The sequence below is a fragment of the Eptatretus burgeri genome, chromosome 16 (assembly GCF_056783735.1).
Source record: "Eptatretus burgeri isolate ZD-2024b chromosome 16, Ebu_testis_v1, whole genome shotgun sequence".
NCBI classification, from domain to species: domain Eukaryota; kingdom Metazoa; phylum Chordata; class Myxini; order Myxiniformes; family Myxinidae; genus Eptatretus; species Eptatretus burgeri.
The window spans coordinates 20,287,253-20,306,994 of record NC_140976.1 but is presented as its reverse complement, the minus strand read 5'-3'; positions in this window follow the sequence as shown (position 1 = coordinate 20,306,994).

The window sequence follows — 19,742 nt, the reverse complement described above, 5'->3', positions numbered from 1 at the left end:
ATTTTGGACCATTTTATCCCTCGATGATCCACAAAAATTTTCATACTGATCGGATGTAGCGTTCTACATATGCAATTATGACGTCATAAGAAAAGTACCTATGACGTCATAAAAATTACACTCATTCCCCATGAGGAGTACTTGCTATGTGACGAGTTTCAATTGTTTCCTTGGTTCGGTTTCAGAGATGCATACAGCGATCCAAAGTTTTTCCGTTTTTCCAACATGGTTGCCACACCACGTGACCTATGACGTCATAATTATCACTAAAAACATTCTACATTCGTCGTCACACCAATCATGAAAATTTCGTCTCAATCCAACAAGCAGTGGCAGAGAAAAGTACGAAAGTTCTGTGCAGACAAACAAACAAACAAACAGACCCAAATGCAATACCCTCTCCTTCGGCGCAGGCAATTACCTCTGCCACCGAAGGTGGATGGAGGTTACGTTGTCCTCCTGTCTGTTTGTCTGTGAGCAAGATATCTCAAAAAGTTGTGGACATGTTCGTTGTGTGACATGGAAGAATTCATTGGATTTTGGTGAAGATCCAGATCCGGATACGAGAATGTTTTAAATTTTTGAATGATTCGTGATCATTGAGAAATTTGGCCAAAAATGGTATATAGCACGATATCTTCAAAAGTTGTGGACGAGTTACAACAAAACTTGGTGGATGAGTTGAATAGGTGATGAGAACAAGCCGATTCGATTTTGGTTCTGGTCTGGATGATGATCCGGCCTATCGGTGAGATACAAAACGTAAACTGTTCAGGTTTGCTGAAGTATGCGCTCTACCGAGTTCCGAGTTCCGTTCTGGTATTTCTTGTGACCCTGGAACCAAACAAACAAGATATTTATAACAGCCCTCACAGCTTCCCCCCCCCCACCCCCAACATGATAATTAGTAAATATCATCATTTTAAACTTCCCCTGTGCATTCACAAGCCCCAGATATGACTTTCCCATCGGTGTTCAGAAGCACCCAAGCCAGATACGGTGTCCTCCTCCAACTCTTTTGTTGCAAAGAGGCACCCCCAGTCTTCTCTCAGGTTCCAAGTATTTTGGGGTTATTTTAGAAGCTTGATGAGCCATTTTAGGCCACAATCCTTATCATGCACACACGACAGAAGTTCACATGCACAAGGATCATTCTGGGGTGGATTACGTCATTTCAAAAGTTCCATATTGAAAACTCTGAGTCACTGGACCATGATGGCGGCATCGTTGAAAAGTTATAAACGTGAGGAACAACAAGCACTAATGCATTTTCTCTGGGTGGAAGGTGCAAATGGAATTGAAATTTACAGAGAGATGAGTGTACCACATGTGGCATCATGCATGGAGTGAACAAATGTGTATAAGTGGATAGAAACATTTGGAGAAGACAGACAAAGTCTGCGTAATGAACAGACAGCATTCTACAGGGAGATCACAGAATGCCGCACGTAAAATTTTCCTGTGTGATCAAACTTATCCGGAGTGAATGACACATGACATGAGTTGAGATTACCAAAAACAATGGCATCAGCCATGAGGCGATTGATTGTCCACATGAACCATGCACATGATTGTCCACAACGAACTCGACTTTGAAAGGTGTCAGGCAGATACCCAAGATACTCACAGATGTTAGACCCAGCATCTGGAAACCAATACAGTCACACTCCAGTGCTTCCATAATGAAGGGGAAGACTTCCTGTCTCACATTTTGATTTGAGACGAGACAAGGGTGTTCCAATAGAAACTGGAATCAAAGAGACAAAGCGTGAACTGGAAGCATCCAACATCTTTCTGTGAAGAAGACTCTTCATGTCCTGTGGTCTGTTGGCAAAAGAACAGTCCCCTTTTGATTTCATTCCAAGAACAGACCATGACCAGTACGACATACTGCCATCAGCTCTACCAATTGTGAAATATTTGCAGACGTAGTTCCAGTCTTCTGTCCCCAGAGCGTGTTTCTGCAATCGGACAATGACAGATCTGCAACTGGCCACATGACATGACCACATGACCTCAGTCAGGTCAGGCCAGATTAGATATGTGACTTGATACAGGTATCATGTAAACCTGTACTAACCTGTTCCATGGTCGGGTTGTCGGCGACTAAACCGTCTCCCCCACCAGGTTCTTTTTGGTGAGGAGGGTGTTTGGATATGCACACCCAGCAGGATTAAAAACAAAACCTGTCAAAGGGCGGAGGAGCTCCTTGTGAGCCAACGGCCATCCATATCTAGTGCCCAACTGTGTCTGCGGATGTCCTCCTGCAGTTGGGTCACTTCTTATTAGGAGGTTGGTGGCAGGATTTGCACTCCGGCCACCGTAAAACCCTTCATTCCACAAAACACAAAAACGGAAAGAAATCTGAAAACCCACTCCGTGGGAGTACCTCCTGTGCAGCTTCCTTTCACAGGGCAGCTCACCGGATGACGGGATTGGGGCAATCCCTTCGGAACCCCCAATCTTTGATGACAGGAGGGAAACCACGGGGTAACATTCCCGAGTCAGATTGCAGGAGAGTGTATCGGAGTGGTCCTGAGGTTGTCCACCAGATGGCGGTCTCCTTGGGTTAACCTGAGGCGGTCCCTTCAGGTGGGTGCCTGGAATGTCCTATCCCGAAGCGAGGATGATCACCTGTCTCTGTTATCATCTGAGTTCAAGCATTTGGACATCGGTATTGCAGCACTCTCTGTGGTTCAGAGACCGGATTGCGGCGAGATAATGGTGGGTGGTTACACCACCATTATCTCGTGGGTGATAATGGTGGGTGGCGAGATAATGGTGGGTGGTGGGTGGTGATAATGGTGGTGACCTCCGATTGGTCTGGTCGTTCTGATGGTTACCATACCCAAGGAGTTGCTGTAGCTGTGTCCAATAAGCTGACCCCAATGATAATTGAGGTAACACCGGTCAACGAGCGTATTATGAGATTAAGGATTCGTCACTCCTTAGGTGTCATTTCCCTGGTCTCTGTTTATGCTCCGACTAAGGCGAGTGATCTCACCGTGAAGGATGCATTCTACGCCACGCTCGAGTCTGTGGTTGATCAGTGCCCCAGACGAGATACACTTCTAGTCTTGGGGGATTTCAATGCATCGACTGGAACAGATAGGGATGGTTATGAGGTGTGTGTTGGTCCCCATGGGTCAGGAACTATGAGCCGGAATAGCACTAAGTTCCTTGACTTTGCAAGAAGTCATGGACTTAGGGTGGCTGGTTCATGGTTTCAGCGCCCACAAGCTCATCGCTGGACTTGGTATTCCAACACTGGCGGTGCGGCAAAGGAGATTGACCATGTCCTCATTGACGGTCGCTGGAGGATGATCCAGAACTGCAGGGTCTACCGGAGTGCTCAGTTCCTCAATACTGACCACCGGCTTGTTGTAGCAACTCTAAAGCTGCACCTTAAATCCAGAAGAATGGTACCATCCCAGCCGAGGCTGGATGTTGGCAAGCTCAAGGATGAGATGGTAGCTGAGGAGTTTGCGAACAGCCTGAGTAGAGATTTGGGTGGTCTGGGTGCTTTGGGAGGTCCTGAAGAGTTGTGGGGTGCCTTCAAGACCATCGTCCTTGATGTTGCCGCTGGATGTCTTCGAACTCACCGTAGGGCAAAGAAGAATTTTGTCTCTCAAGGGACACTGGATACTGATGTGGATTTTTTTAAACCCACCTTGTTGTGATCGTTGTCCTCCTGAAGGATTCTAACTGGTCGATTGTGGAATCCTATTTGACTTCAGACAGAGTTTAACGTTTGTCCGATTTGATTATAAAACCCTACAAAAAACCCTATCGACACTGATAAAACTGATGTCCACACAAGTCCTTCCTTGTGAAACAATTTATTTCCTAATTATACACCATACACTTCTCACCCTTGTACAATGAACTTAAGAATCCCCATTTGATTGCAATATTATTCTTACTTTAGTTAACAGTTAGACCAACCCAATTCAATTCACTTCTACATTACATCAGAGAGTTTTATTCTAACTTGGTACTTGGTCAGTTCCAAGGAGTACGAGCCACTGAGAAACTATACTTCCTCACGTGCTCGTACTGAGAACAATGTGCCTTTCAAAATATTTTATACTTCCATGAGAGAGAGGTTGGGGGATATTCACCCAGACTGTAGACGTGTCCTTTAGACAAAAGCCACTTCGTACATTTTCTAAGCAAAAGTTCATTTATCAGCTCGGTCACTCTGCTCCAGAACAACACATTTCTTATCATTTAGGGCAAAAGTCTTTTGGCCAGAAATGACAGCCAATTCAATTTGCAGCATAAAAGTTACATTTCTGAAACTCCATTTGTTACAATTTAAAATACATTAATATAAATTTTTCCCCCACAATACCATTGACCAGAGTCGCAGGGCCAGGCTGAATGGCAGAGCTGAGCTGTTCAGGGAGCTGAGGCGTAAAACTGTACGTGCACTGAGGGTGGACAAGGAGGCCTATGTGCGAGGAATCTGTGAGGGGGTAGAGCATCACCTGTGGACAGGTGGTTCTCGTCCTGCTTACAGGGGAATACACACATTGCGTTCATTCAAGCCCATCCCTCGGTGTACTGCAGTTCGAGCAGAGAGTGGTCGGCTCTTGACAGAGGAGAACAAAGTGAAGGCCCGCTGGGCCGGTTACTTTGAGTGGTTGAACCAGGCTGATCCACCAGCTGTCGAGTTGGACATCAGGCATGTTGCAATCCCTGTTGCTGACCCTCCAAGCAACTGTGGTCGACCTTCGCTTGTGGAAACACGGGCTGCAGTGAACCCGTTGAAATGGGGTAAAGCTCCAGGGATCTGTAGCATCCATGCTGAACTTCTCAAGGCTGGTGGAAATGCTGCACTCGTGTCGTTGCATGCAGTTCTGTGCTCTGCCTGGAACACAGGCATCATCCCAACTGACTGAAAGAGGGGCCTTGTTGTCCCTCTCTGGAAAGGGAAGGGTGATCGCCAAGACGGCAACAATTACCGAGGGGTGACGCTGGTCTAAGTTCCGGGCAAGGTCTTTGCTCGGATAATTCTTGATCGGGTTCGCTACCATCTGTTTGAGCACCAGCGTCCAGAGCAGTCAGGCTTGATACTAAAGAGGTCAACGATTGACCGTATCCTTGCTCTTCGCGTCCTCACCGAACGCAGACGAGAGTTTTGGCAGGGGCTGCTAGCAGCCTATGTTGATCTCTGTAAAGCGTTTGATTCAGTGAATCGGGATGTCCTCTGGAGGATTCTTGGTCTTCGTGGGGTGCCACCAAAACTGATCAATCTGATGTCTGAACTCCACTCTGGTACTGAGAGTGCTGTGAGATGTGGTGGTACCATCTCTGACTTATTTCCAGTTGTTGCTGGAGTTCGTCAGGGGTGTGTACTGGCCCCCACACTTTTCAGCACTTGTATAGACTTGATTCTATGGAGGATATCAGAGAGATCAAGCTGTGATGCATCATTTGGGAATGTCAAGATCTCTGACCTTGATTTCGCAGATGATGCAGTCATCTTTGCGGAGACTTTAGATATCCTTTTGTGGGCACTCGTGGTGCTGAATGAGGAGTCGGAGCCGCTGGGATTACGGGTTTCCTAGGTCAAAACTAAGATCCAGGCTTTCGGTGACATCTTGGATGTTGCTGTCCTGTCTGTGTCTGTTTGTGGTGAGGATGTTGAGGTCGTGGAGAGATTCACTTTCCTTGGCAGTGATATTCATGTCTCTGCTGGCTGCGAGTCAGAGGTCAAAAGACGTCTGGGTCGGGCCTGGGGAGTCATGGATTCACTGGATCATGGGGTGTGGCGCTGCCAGTACCTGTGCCGAAGGACGAAAGTCCAAGTCTTCAGGTCCTTGGTGCTTCTAGTCTTGCTCTATGGATGCGAGACTTGGACTCTGACCAAGGTTCTCAGACGGAGACTTAATTCCTTTGGTACCAGATCTCTTTGGAGAATCCTTGGCTATCGTTGGTCGGACTTTCTGTCTGGCGAGCGGTTGCTGAGAGAGACTCAAATGAGATTTGTTACCTGCATAGTCCGTGAGCGTCAGCTGCAGCTGTATGGACATGTGCCTCGTTTTCCTGACGCTGATCCTGCTCATCAGATTCTCTCAGTGAGGGAGTCTCTTGAGTGGAGGAGGCCAATGGGTCGACCACGTGCCTCATGGTTGCAGTAGGTTGATCGGCATCTCAAGGAGATGGGGATGGGCCTGGCATCTGCCTGGGGGATGGCCAGACGGAGGCCCCTGGAGTACCGGCGGAAAGTGGACGCAGCGACGCGCTGCTCTGGCGCATGCTCCCATACCTGACCTGACAGGATACACCATCACCAAACTTAAATGGGAGGTCGTCCCACACTCACCCCACAGCTCAGAAGTTGACTCATTGGGCTACCACCTGTTTCGGTCCCTAAAGGAGGCCCTATGTGGCCAGCACTTCATACAGCATGAGGATGTCAAGAAGGCTGTCCGAGTGTGGCTACATACACACCAAATCCAAGGAGTTCTCAGCTGCCGACATCAGGACGCTGATATTGAGATGGGACAGATGCATCGCACTCTTGGGGATTATGTTAAAAAATGACCATCGTTATCCCCATGGACTCAATGGAAGGCTGTGGAGAGCAAATGGCAAAATTTATCATTTCACCCTCATATATCTGTACTAATAAATGTCAGTGTTTGTCAGTGTGTGTGTCAGTGTGTGTGTCAGTGTGTGTGTGGCAGTGTGTCTCCTCCATCTTTACTATAATTCATAAACTGGTGTTGGTGTGTGTGTTTGTGATTACATCCAGACTTGCTACATCGGATCAGCACAACCCCAATTGGTGTCTGCTGTCTTGGGGTGTTTTTGTTTGTATATTTGACAGTGGTGATTTCCGGACGTGACCAGACGGTATTTATAGTATGGCCGGTAGAAAATGGATTTTAGACATTATTTCGTTTCCATCTTCACTGTTATTCTTTGTAGAATAATTTTGATGAGACAACGTGAATCGTAATTGATGCTCCACCACCCGCCTGCCTTCCCTTCCCCTACCGCCTCCCAACCCCCCTCCTCCCTCCATCTCCATACAACTCTCTGGACGTTTATCAGCATTGCAGCTGAAATGTGATAAGCTCTAAAATCTCTCAACTCAAACCGAATATAAAAAATTTAAACTGCGGAATCAAACTTAGCTGCAGTTCCGACTTTTAAAAAAAGTGTTCATCTTTCTATCATTCCAGCAATGTGTGTGTGTGTGTGTGTGTGTGTGTGTGTGTGTGTGTGTGTGTGTGTGTGTGTGTGTGTGTGTGTGTGTGTGTGTGTGTGTGTGTGTGTGTGTGTGTGTGTGTGTGTGTGTGTGTGACCGCTATTTTTCGATAACCACCGGTCCGATCTCATTGAAACTTGCCAGCTATATTGCTGGGGACCTGAGGATGTGCCTTTTCAAGGTTTGATATTAATCGGACAAGTGCTTTCCAAGTTATGGCCATTTATTTACCAACCAATGACAGGACACGTTGCTGCGTGGGAATGTCCGATGAGGAAGAGAACCTCAGCCGCGTTCCCCATTACGGGTTACAACGTACGGACCACCGGAGAGTGATGACTTCGTGTATTCCAATAATTTCTCGATTTCTTATGCGCATTTATAGATAAACACAATGCCCCAAGTTATGATCGTTTTCATATTAGACGGTGCATCAATTTCGGTAACATCAGAGTGCTGGTATGCTCTGAACCAGGAAGTACATTTTAAACACGCGATAACTTAAGATTGAAAATAAGCAAGTGGGAGACAAAATTTAAACAACGGGTGTTTTTTTGGTACCTTTAGATGTTTTTTGTTGCTGTTTTGGTACTTTTTTCCCCCCCCCAGAAAATGGCGTCACACTGCAGAGAAAGTAGTCAACTGTACATCTATCTATAATTCCAGCTGTGTGTGTGTGTGTGTGTGTGTGTGTGTGTGTGTGTGTGTGTGTGTGTGTGTGTGTGTGTGTGTGTGTGTGTGTGTGTGTGTGTGTGTGTGTGTGTGTGTGTGTGTGTGTGTGTGCATCGTTTACGAGAGCGAAGGAACGGCCTGTGCAGTTGTTTGAAAGTTTTTTTTTCTCTTTTGCACGAACGTTTTTTTCTTTTTCTCTTCTCTTCTCTTTGTGTTTTTCCTTGCGATGACATTGCGAAAAGGCAAAATACGTTGGCGCTAATTGAATAATTGGCAATTAAAACTAAATTGTGAATAATCGTAACTGCGACATGCGAACTTCCTGGCCACGCATGTACGGCCACGTGAGAGCGAAGGAACGGCCTGTGTGGTTGTTGTTTCTGGCTCGCGGTTTGAAAGTTTTTTTTGTTTTAATTGGTTTGCACGTATGGGCACGCACGTACAGGCACACATGTACGGCCATGCACGTACGGCCACATGAGAGCAAAGGAACGGCCTGTGTGGTTGTTGTTTCTGGCTCGCAGTTTGAAAGTTTTTTTTGTTTTAATTGGTTTGCACGTATGGGCACGCACGTACAGGCACACATGTACGGCCATGCACGTACGGCCACGCGAGAGCAAAGGAACGGCCTGTGTGGTTGTTGTTTCTGGCTCGCAGTTTAAAAGTGTTTATTTTTTTTTTTGCACGTTCGGCCACGCACGTACGAGCACATACTAGTTTGTCCAATTCGAACATTGTTTGACACTCCAGGTGTCTCTGGATGGCGTTTAGCATGACCAAGCCAGCCGTTCCTGATCAACAGTGTTGTTGACGTGCTTGCTTGAGTGCTTGATCATGTGGGTGGAATTGTTTCCAAGGTTCTTGATTCCAAACATGGAATTGAAATGAATCGAGTGGTGAACCAGAATTGACGTCAATTCCAAGTAATTCCAACTTCATAGAAAGAATGTTTTTTGGTTTTGTTTTTGACACATGGCCTGGTAATGTATTAATTGAAAAGGAACACACCCCTGAGGCATCGCATTTGCAATGCAGCAGCAAAAGCAAGTCACTTGCAAACTAAACTACACCAAGGGTGTGTTCCTTTGAAATGAAGAGTAAGGCATTTAGAGTTGGCCAGTAAAGCATGCTGATCGCTTTGCTGATGGGCGGGTAGGAAATAAATGGACTGATAAAGTTTTGATAACGTCATTCAAAAGGTCCAGAAGTGTAGTTTGGAACTGTTTCGGGAAGGTTAAGGAAGACAGTCTGAAAGTTGCGTGCTCACTTTGTTCAAGAGACCTTGCTCATTACTGTAATATGTCCAATATGCTAAACACCAGAGATAGTACCTATTAGTGACGGTTGAGAATGTGGATTCAAAGAAACCAAAGTCTGCAACAGCAACACATTCGCTTTCGCAATGGATGATTGAAAGCACTTTCACGCCAGTATGCTGCCTTCCCTTTCCCCTCATTTCACATTTCCTTCCCTTCCCCTCATGCTTCCTTTCCTCCCCTCTGCTCATGCTGCATTCCCTCACCCCTCCTCCCCTCTCTCCCCACTCTTTATCTCTTCCTCTCCCCTCTTTCTCTCTTCCTCTCCCCTCTTCCTCCACCCTCTTTCTCTCTCCATTCCTCCCTCTTTCTCTTTCCATTCCCCCCTCTCCCCCCCCCCCTAGCATTCCCATCAGCGAAGCGACAGGTGGTATTTGCTGTTATATACATTGTTACAGTTTTGGGAAACTAGCATTCCTCCAAGGCAATGGCACACAACATATAGCGGTCCTGAGACAGTTATTTAATTAGTATTCGTTTTGGGTAGCCCTTCCATTATGTGTAGTGGGTTTATGGGACAATATGCATTGCGTTGGTTTTAGGTAGTGTTTTTCTTTCCATTCTTTCCCCATGTTTCATTCTTTACATTATTCTGTTTTGCTGCACACGTACACCTCTCCTTCCTTTACGCATGCATGCACATCAGGGACCATAGCAACATAGGCAAGTCATTTGCATACGTGCACCATTTCCCAATTCAAATCATGTGCCATTATCTCACAAATGTTGCACTTCAGACTTCACCAGACTCAAACCCCAACGTTGTAACATTTCATACACCAGTACAACACCTTTATAAAAATCACAACACCATCGGGCCACAAACCAAGCTCGCTTACCTTCGCCATTAACAGCCACAATGAATGACCAATGACCTCCACCAAGAATTACCACACTGCAACCGCTACGCTACACCACCACTGCCATAGCTCAACCACCATGATCTATGTTCACCATCTCCCTCTGGACCGGTCGGAGATGGGGGAGCCTGACAAACCATAGTAGATACTAGAGTCTGGATATTCTAGCGTCTAACTTGTGGCACGAGCATACGCGAGAATCCATGCGACATCGTGTGGATAGCCCAAGTGCTCTGCTCAATTATGGACCTCATTGGATGTCCAGCATGTGGTCATGACCGGAGAGTGCAACCGAATACCCCAGTGCCATGTTCCTCTCGGAGATGGATCACATGGCAGAGCGTGGAGTGACTGGGGCCATTTCCACTGCCGAATCTTCGCATGGGCGGAGCTAGCACCAGGGTAATCGCCCATACATCACTGAGGGTTCTGGAAAACACAAATTGCTCCACCTGATCCACTCCAAAGCACCATCCCTACCAGTGGATTATGAAGAAGGGCTTGGTTCTCTGGCTGTGCATTCATGGGGTCATGGTGTGATGAGCAACGGAGCTTGACACAGTGAGCGAGGTGAGTGGAACGGAGCAGAACAGAGCCCACAGAGTGAAATGTGGAACAAGTGGGAAAGCCAGGTGTTAGACTGGATGCAACTTAGATAAACCTTCATTAGCATTTACACGTACAGATCTCTTTACACTTCACTTTAGGACGATCGCCTCACACGTTCTTTGCTTTGTTTTTCAACACCTTTTATCCACGTCTTTGCACCTTCCCCTCCACACTTCACATGCATATCACCGCTTCCCTCACCGCACCTCCCTCCAACCACACACACACACTATAGACACCCTCAGTTTTTCCCCTCCCCCCCTTCCCTCTCCTCAACGACTGGGTTTACGTTGGTCCGTCGACCGTGCCTGGTAAAAAGAGGTCACCAACGCCTCGTACTTTCCCTCTCTGGACATTTGTAATTTCCTCGGGGAATGATTCCAATGGTGCTCATTTTGTGAGCATAATTAAGATTGGAGAAGTTTTAGGATCAGGGTAACTGCACTGTATCTCTTGTGTTTGCATTAATTTAGCAGCACGTCACTAATCCTGGCTTTCCCCTGCTGTACAAATATTGCTCTAATAAATCCGTTGTTTATGTGCCACATTCCTTTTCTTGCCTTGGCTGTAAATTAATTATTTGTTATTGTAAATGTACCCAGTTCGTAGCGTCTTTTCTTCCATTTGTCCAGTATAGTCTGTACCTAGCATTAGCTGGGAAGTTCTACCCCACGTGATTTGCTCTTGTTAGCCAGTGCACACTCACTGTAGCACTCGGCATTAATCCAGGTGTACGTTAAGGGCACAAAACTCACTTGGTGCGGCCGCCCAAAGGTAAGGTACCCACACAAAGTAATGACACCCTGCCAAGATTGGCAGTACCAATCGGCGTTCTTGGTTGGCTAACAACCCACCGGGCCGCAGAGTTATCCACAACTGGAGGCCTCAGGATGGGGAGTTCGGGAGGAACTCGAGTGCTTCCCCTCATGGCGAACCTCGAACCCAGGGCCGTAACAATATATAAAGAAGTTTGTTTGTGTGTTTGCTCATTACTAGCAGATACCCATCTACAACGGGTATAGGGGACAGGACGGATCACAATACTCGGTTACGGTAGTTTCTTTGGATGTTTTGCGCCGCATTCAACAGCTCAGTTCATATTGGTGGCGTGTCTGGGTGCCCATGGTAGCGTTTGAGACCGGTCGCTTTAGATTGTTGGCCTTGACACATAGTGCCGGATGAGTAACACGAACGATTTGACGTATTCTTCGTTTCTGTATTACCTCCATCAACAGATGAACAACATGGCAGGATATAAGTCGTAAATGCCGAGTTGAGCAAACGTCCTGAACTCATGGACTTAGTTAAGCAAAGTACGTTGTCTGGAACCCGGCCGTCCGTTTGGTGCCGAACGCTGCTGATTGTGACGTCATCGATTCTCTCTTTGAAAATTTTATCTATATACGATTTTTTTGAATCCGCTATCACCTGCGTAAATACGTGGAACACATAATGTGAAGATTTCGGAAGTATGAACAGAATATGTTCGGAGAAAAGTGTGTTAGAAGTTCCAGGCTTACGCCCATTATATTATGATATATTATGACGATGCATTCGGACCCCGCAGGAACCAATGCAGCCAAACTATTTATTTGGTTCAGGGGATTGTTGGAGTGGCCCTGCCTTTTGATAATATCAGTGTTCACTCTGCCTGAGTATATTTAAGTCAAGCACAGTGTGAACAGCATCACTTGCAGACAAGACTAGGTTGGGAGAGACAGATGAACCTGAAGGTCATTATAGAGTCGTGTGTGTCGTTTTTTTTTTTTCTACCAACAATGTGATGGTGACGAAGCAATTATGCTGGGATGAGCTCCATTTTGAGGAGGTTTCTAATTAAAAATTTGATGCTGTGACATTCACCTGGATTTGAACTCAAGATCTCCAGTCAAGGAACTTAGTGCTATTGTGATTCACAATTCCAGACCCATGGGGACCAACACACATTTCATAACCATCCCTATCAGTTCCGGTCGATGCATTGAAATCCCCTAAGACTAGAAGTGTATCTCGCCTGGGGCACTGATAAACCACAGACTCCAGCGTAGCGTAGAATGCATCCTTCACTGTGAGGTCACTCGCCTCAGTCGGAGCATAAATAGAGACCAGGGAAATGACACCTAAGGGGTGACGAATCCTTAGTCTCATAATACGCTCGTTGACCTGTGTAACCTCAATTATCATTGGAGTCAACTTATTGGACACAGCTACAGCAACCCCTTGGGTGTGCTGACCATCAGAGCCACCAGACCAATAGTGGGTATAACCACGCACCATGATCTCGCCGCAATCCGGTCTCCGAACCTCAGAAAGTGCTGAAATATCAATGTCCAAACGCTTGAGCTCAGATGATAACAGAGATGGGTGATCATCCTCTCTTAGGGATAGGACATTCCAGGCACCCACCCGAAGGGACCTCCTCAGGTGAACCCAGGGAGTCTGGTGGACGACACCTCAGCACCACCCCGACACACACTCGCGCAATCTGACATGGGAGCAATCGATATCGATGAAATCGCCGGAGGAGGTTAGTAAAGTATTTTTCAACAGAACTCTACACACGAGCTGCTTAAAAAAAATATATAAATTATTATTAATGGCTTTGTATATTCTCGACAAAACCATCTGCTGGCAAATCCATTTAGCTCTCGACATCATGGAAATATGCAAAGCTCTTCATACAATCCTAGCATGTTTCTGTTTCACTGTTGGCATGGATGTTGCAACACACTCTGCAGTTGTTCCAACTGTTTAATGGAAAGAGCATGACTCGGTGGCGTCATGGTTAAGGTGTCCGCTCCGAGTCGGGAAGGTCGGTGGTTCTAACCACGGCCGAGTCATCCCAAAGACTTTAACAATGTCATGTGCTGCTTCCTTGCTTGACGTTCAGCATCGAAAAGGATACAGCACAGACGGACAAACAGCCATAGGTTGGCAACCATTATATAGGCTTCATCGGCCGGATGACCTCCTCATGCGTTGAAGCTCTTCAAAAGGGAACTCATCAACATTCGCAGGTAAAGGGCTTGTAAACAACTTACAAAATAAATTCAGACACAAAACGTGGTGAAGGTCAGTTAGCAAAGGTCATGGGCCAAAAGGGAGACAACTTGCGGTGGCACCGAGTCACCACCTCGAATGACTGGACAGAGGGAGAAAATGGGAACACCGGAGTGAAGGCGAACAGTGAGGCAACATTTGGGAAGGAGAACAGGGCATGGTTTGCTCAATAAGTGTGCGTTGATGAGTACAGCTGAATGGCTGGAGATAAAAGACTGAACGGGCATTCAAGGGAGTAAGACCAGAGGATAACAAGACTACCGAACTAGCTGTCAATGATGAGTGGGAAACAGTCTCTGCACTTCAACTCCCTGCCAAGAGACAGCAATTACTTTCAGGGCTTTAGATTCCATTGTCTCTGGGGGTGCAATGTGATGAGAAGCAGCACAAGCCCATAAAAGCCATAAAGGTGACGTCGTTGTATAAAGAAGTGAACAAATTATGAGAAAGGTAACAAAGAGAGAAATTTCTGGAAAGATATGTCCCTCTTCCCAAAATATTGGAACTCAATCTTCTTCTTGTTGTTCTGGCATATGGCAGCTTGGCTGCTAGGTAGTTATCATTTGGTTGGAGCATGGCTGCGCCGCTGATGTTGTGCACCTATACCAGTGCACTGGTACTCATTCCACCAACCTCAGGAAGACAAGCTGAATCAACGCCATCATCATCACACCATTTGAAAAAAAGCCTTTATCCCTGAGCAGGGGTCAGCTTTTTGGGGGCTCCAATCATGGTACCCTTTCTTGTGGCAATGTTTTTACGGCCGGATGCCCTTCCTGACGTCAATCCTTTTAGTCGCCTTCGACCCTACAGGGATAATTACCAGTATACTGGTGTTCATTTCGCCGACCTTCGGAAGGATGACGGGCTGAGTCAACTCCCTGATGCTAACTCAGTGGCCAACAGGGCTCGAACTCAGGACCCCAAGGATCCCAAGCCACCACCTTAACCACTGAGCCACACCAGGCTCATCAGCTGAATCAACCCCACCTGGTGTTAATTCAACACCCTCTGGGATCGAACTCAGGACCTAAAGATCCCTAAGATCCCAAGCCAGTCACTCTCGCCACGAAGCCAATGCCAGGTTTCTGTAACTGAATGTCAGGTTCAGTACACACAGTGTCCAAGCCATTTCACACACGACCCTAGAAACACAATTTCTCGGTTGGCTTTATTCCTGCAATATTTTTCAGGTCTGGTGGAGATTAGACATTTTCCACCATGTCAAAAAATTATGTGGTGAGGCCACTGACGAAATGTAGAATTGGTGCAGAGAGAAGGAAACACCGTTGTCATGGAAACGTGGCTCTCACCTTTGTGATCTGTAAAGGGGCTTATGGGTCCACATACTCGGGTCTGCTCGGCTGTTGTTAAAAAGGCCCATTCATTATTTCACATTGACGTAACGATGGCATAAAAACTTTGGTTTGTCCATTGGAATACATTGTCCGGCAATGAACTGTCGGCCCGTGTTTCGCAGGCAAGGTGAGGAATCAACAGGTGTGACATCCGTCAGGTGGACATTAATTACCGGAGGACCAGTGTGCAAGTGCTGGGGGTGTTGGCGAACGTCAAAGATCAATGCACGGTGTCTTTCTTGAAGAGAGGGGAGTTATCTCCGGCACCCTGGACGAATTCCTAAAAACAGGGAGGCACAAAATCAGTGGCACAGCTACGCCTCGGCGATGATGCAACCATCATTGAATCCGAGTCAAATATGCATTCGCCGCAGGAAACTTGGTTTGGTGCAAAAATATCAATAAAAACAGCCATCGAGAAAGCTTCACAAAAAGCAAAGCCCGTCCTTCCCTCCCCTCATGCTGCCTCCCCTCCCCTCATGCTACCTTCCCTCCCCTCCCCTCATGCTACCTTCCCTCCCCTCATGCTGCCTTGCCTCCCCTCATGCTGCCTTCCCACCCCTCATGCTTCCTTCCCTCCTCTCATGCAGCCTTCCCTCCCCTCATGCTGCCTTCCCTCCCCTCATGCTGCCTTCCCTCTTCTCATGCTGCCTTCCCTCCCCTCATGTTGCCTTCCCTCCCCTCATGCAGCCTTCCCTCCCCTCATGCAGCCTTCCCTCCCCTCAAGCTGCCTTCCTCCCCTCATGCTGCCTTCCCTCCTCTCATGCTGCCTTCCCTCCCCTCATGCTGCCTTCCCTCCCCTCATGCTGCCTTCCCTCCTCTCATGTTGCCTTCCCTCCCCTCATGTTGCCTACCCTCCCCTCATGCTGCCTTCCCTCCCCTCATGCAGCCTTCCCTCCCCTCATGCTGCCTACCCTCCCCTCAAACTGCCTTCCCTCCCCTCATGTTGCCTTCCCTCCCCTCATGCTGCCTTCCCTCCCCCATGCAGCCTCCCCTCCCCTCATGCTGCCTTCCCTCCCCTCATGCTGCCTTCCCTCCCCTCATGCTGCCTTCCCTCTTCTCATGCTGCCTTCCCTCCCCTCATGTTGCCTTCCTTCCCCTCATGCAGCCTTCCCTCCCCTCATGCAGCCTTCCCTCCCCTCAAGCTGCCTTCCTCCCCTCATGCTGCCTTCCCTCCTCTCATGCTGCCTTCCCTCCCCTCATGCTGCCTTCCCTCCTCTCATGTTACCTTCCCTCCCCTCATGTTGCCTTCCCTCCCCTCATGCTGCCTTCCCTCCCCTCATGCAGCCTTCCCTCCCCTCATGCTGCCTTCCCTCCCCTCAAACTGCCTTTCCTCCCCTCATGTTGCCTTCCCTCCCCTCATGCTGCCTTCCCTCCCCCCCTGCAGCCTCCCCTCCCCTCATGCTGCCTTCCCTCCCCTCATGCTGCCTTCCCTCCTCTCATGTTACCTTCCCTCCCCTCATGCTGCCTTCCCTCCCCTCATGCAGCCTTCCCTCCCCTCATGTTGCCTTCCCTCCCCTCATGCTGCCTTCCCTCCCCCCATGCAGCCTCCCTCCCCTCATGCTGCCTTCCCTCCCCTCATGCTGCCTTCCCTCCTCTCATGTTACCTTCCCTCCCCTCATGCTGCCTTCCCTCCCTTCATGCTGCCTTCCCTCCTCTCATGCTGCCTTCCAACAAAGTGGGAAACTTATTGGAAAAAAAAAAAAAAACAGCAAAAATATATTGTACATTTTATTTAATTTGCGTTCTCCATATTGTCATGAAGCCTGGTGTTCACTTAGTGGTCAAGATGGTTGGCTTGGGAACTTTGGGTCCTGAGTTTTTTAACCATTGAATTAACAGCAGGTGGGGTTGACTCAGCCTTTCATCTTTCTAAGGTCGGCGAAATGAGTACCAGCGTACTGGGGTAATAACCATTCACCTGCGTCAGAGCGGCGACGTGTCCAGGACTGCACTCCTTGCCAATGAAACTGCTTCGGAAGCCCTACATGCCTTTAATGGTGTGAAAGGAATGTTTTTGGTTATTATATTCTCAAAATAAAGGTTTGTTGAAGATTTCATGACAAAAGCTCAATTGGTTTAAAAAACAAAAATAATTGATGGACAGACACACTGAAGCTTCATATTAATTAAATAAAGAAACTCGGAAGTGATTGACAAAACGTGGCGCCGCACGCTTGACACGCTGCGTCGCGGCTAATAAGGGGTGTTTATAGTCACTGTGACTTTGCCCTTTCACATTTTGACCCAATTTTTTTGATTTTTTTTCCATATTCTCATAATAAAGGTTTGCTGAAGATTTCATGACAAAAACTCAATTGGTTTAAAAAACAAAAAATAATTGATGGACAGACACACTGAAGCTTCATATTAATTAAATAAAGAAACTCGGAAGTGATTGACAAAACGGGGCGTCTCACGCTTGACACGCTGCGTCGCGGCTAATAAGGGGTGTTTATAGTCACTGTGACTTTGCCCTTTCACATTTTGACCCAATTTTTTAAATTATTTTTTTCCATATTCTCATAAAGGTTTGCTGAAATTTTGATGACAAAAGCTCAACTGGTAAAATAAGTTATGGTCTGAAGAGACAGACAGACAGACAGACAGACATACAGAGAGAAGCGATTGCAAAGCCCATCTCCCGCTGCTTGGTGGTGTGGGGGGGAAGGGGGGGACGGGTTGATAAACGAGCTTTTTGCCTCGAGTTGGATCCAATATCATAGTTTATAATCGAACCATTTGAGTGCATGTATTGGGTTTGAAATCGTAAGCGATTTCTTCACAAATGAAGATTCATCCACGAGTTTAATGTACGTAAGTACGTAATAAAATATTCTTATTAGCTTTTATGATAAGGGATAAATGCGTAAAGATCCAAAGGAATGAGAGCCTGGGTCATTCCCAAATGTAATTTACTGCTCCAGTGATGGATAGTTCGGTGCTAAAGGCAGAGATGATGAAGAACGAGAAAAACCAATAAAATTGTAATAAGTGGGAAATTTGGATCCGACGAACGACGTGAAGATCGAGATGTGCTCAGCTACGTTGAAGTTCCGATGATGTAAATTAATGCGTGCTTAAGTTCATGGCTCAACTGCAACTGTTCCAATCACAAGGATTGCATTTTATGTTCTCAAATAGCAACACGTGAAAGTTTAAGAGGCTTCCAACACTCCCATAACCAATAATAAATATGGCAGTTCCAATTTCGAGTTCAGATACTTAGCCCTTGATTTACAGCAAGATAAGTCCTTGAATGAGACTTCTCGCTGATGACCGAATTTAATAAATATTGAAAGCAATCAAAGGATTTTTGCGACAGGAAAGAAAGTGCACAAAGTACGAAAGAGAAAGGACACAAGACTGAGTTGTACAAGAACTCCAAACAGACTTGGAGGAACAATGTGAACAGCACGTTTTGGGGATTTAACACACAGCTCAGTGATTGAGTTAAATGGTTAAATATCGCAGAATTAAATTACCGTTTTTCTTTTTCTTTTCACATCAGTCAGAATCCAATTTTCCTTGGGATAATAACATTTGAATGGGTTGCCATCAAAGGAAGGAGATCCAAAGAAGTGTAAAAACAAAGGGGTAGCATACTCAAGCAGGAGGAGAGACAGCAGCAAACAATAGGACAAGGACAGAGTGTTGAAGGACAAAATGATTGAAGGACAAAGAAAGAAAACATTAAAAATCAGGTAATGGCTCCACAACCAAGGTCACTTGGGTCGGCCTTCACTTTAGAGGTCTCCCCGTGATTCTTACGGTCATAATCGATCTGGGAATAAGTCGGATCTTATTTCCAAGGGTAGCAGGCAATGAAGAGAACTTCATCGATCTCCACCTTAACAAGTCATTCCAAGCATGAACGATCATCAAAGCAGAATAAACTAGAAGGGCACTCGGTGGAGCGCATACCTCTGCCCCGCAATACCTAATCCACGAGAACCTATCGGGCCCATTACATTTTTGAAATGTCATGCTATACAGTACTATATCGTTTTTGGTCCTATCTCTCAACGGTGAAGAATCATTAAAAAAATTAAATGATCTTCGTATCCAGATTCGGATCTTCACCAAAATGGAATAAATTTTTCCTTGCGACACACCCAACACGTCCACCAAGTTTCATCCAAATCCGTACGCAACTTTTTGAGATATCATGCTATATATCGGTTTAGCACGATCTCTCAATGGTGAAGAATCACTTTAAAAAGTCTCGTAGCCGGATCCGGATCTGGACCTTCACCAAATTCGAATCAGTTTGTCCTTGTCACACACCCAACCTGTGCACAAAGTTTCGTACAAAAATCCGTCCACATCTTTTTGAGATATCCTGCACACAAACAAACAGAAAAACAAGAAGTCGTGCAGAACACAAAACTTGCATAATCCATGAAACAAATTTGACCTCAAAAATAATTGGTGGTTGAATTCAATGACAAAATATACAAGTTGACAATTTTAGAAATTCGGCCTATATTGACCTTTTGGACTATGCGGATCTCCAAAATAATTGGCTAGTTGAATTCAGTGACCTGATTTGAAAATCCTCTTCAAATATCAAGTCCAATGGGATGAAAATTGAGGATTTTAGAAATACCACCTTAGTTGTTGACCTTGGGCCCATGTTAACCTC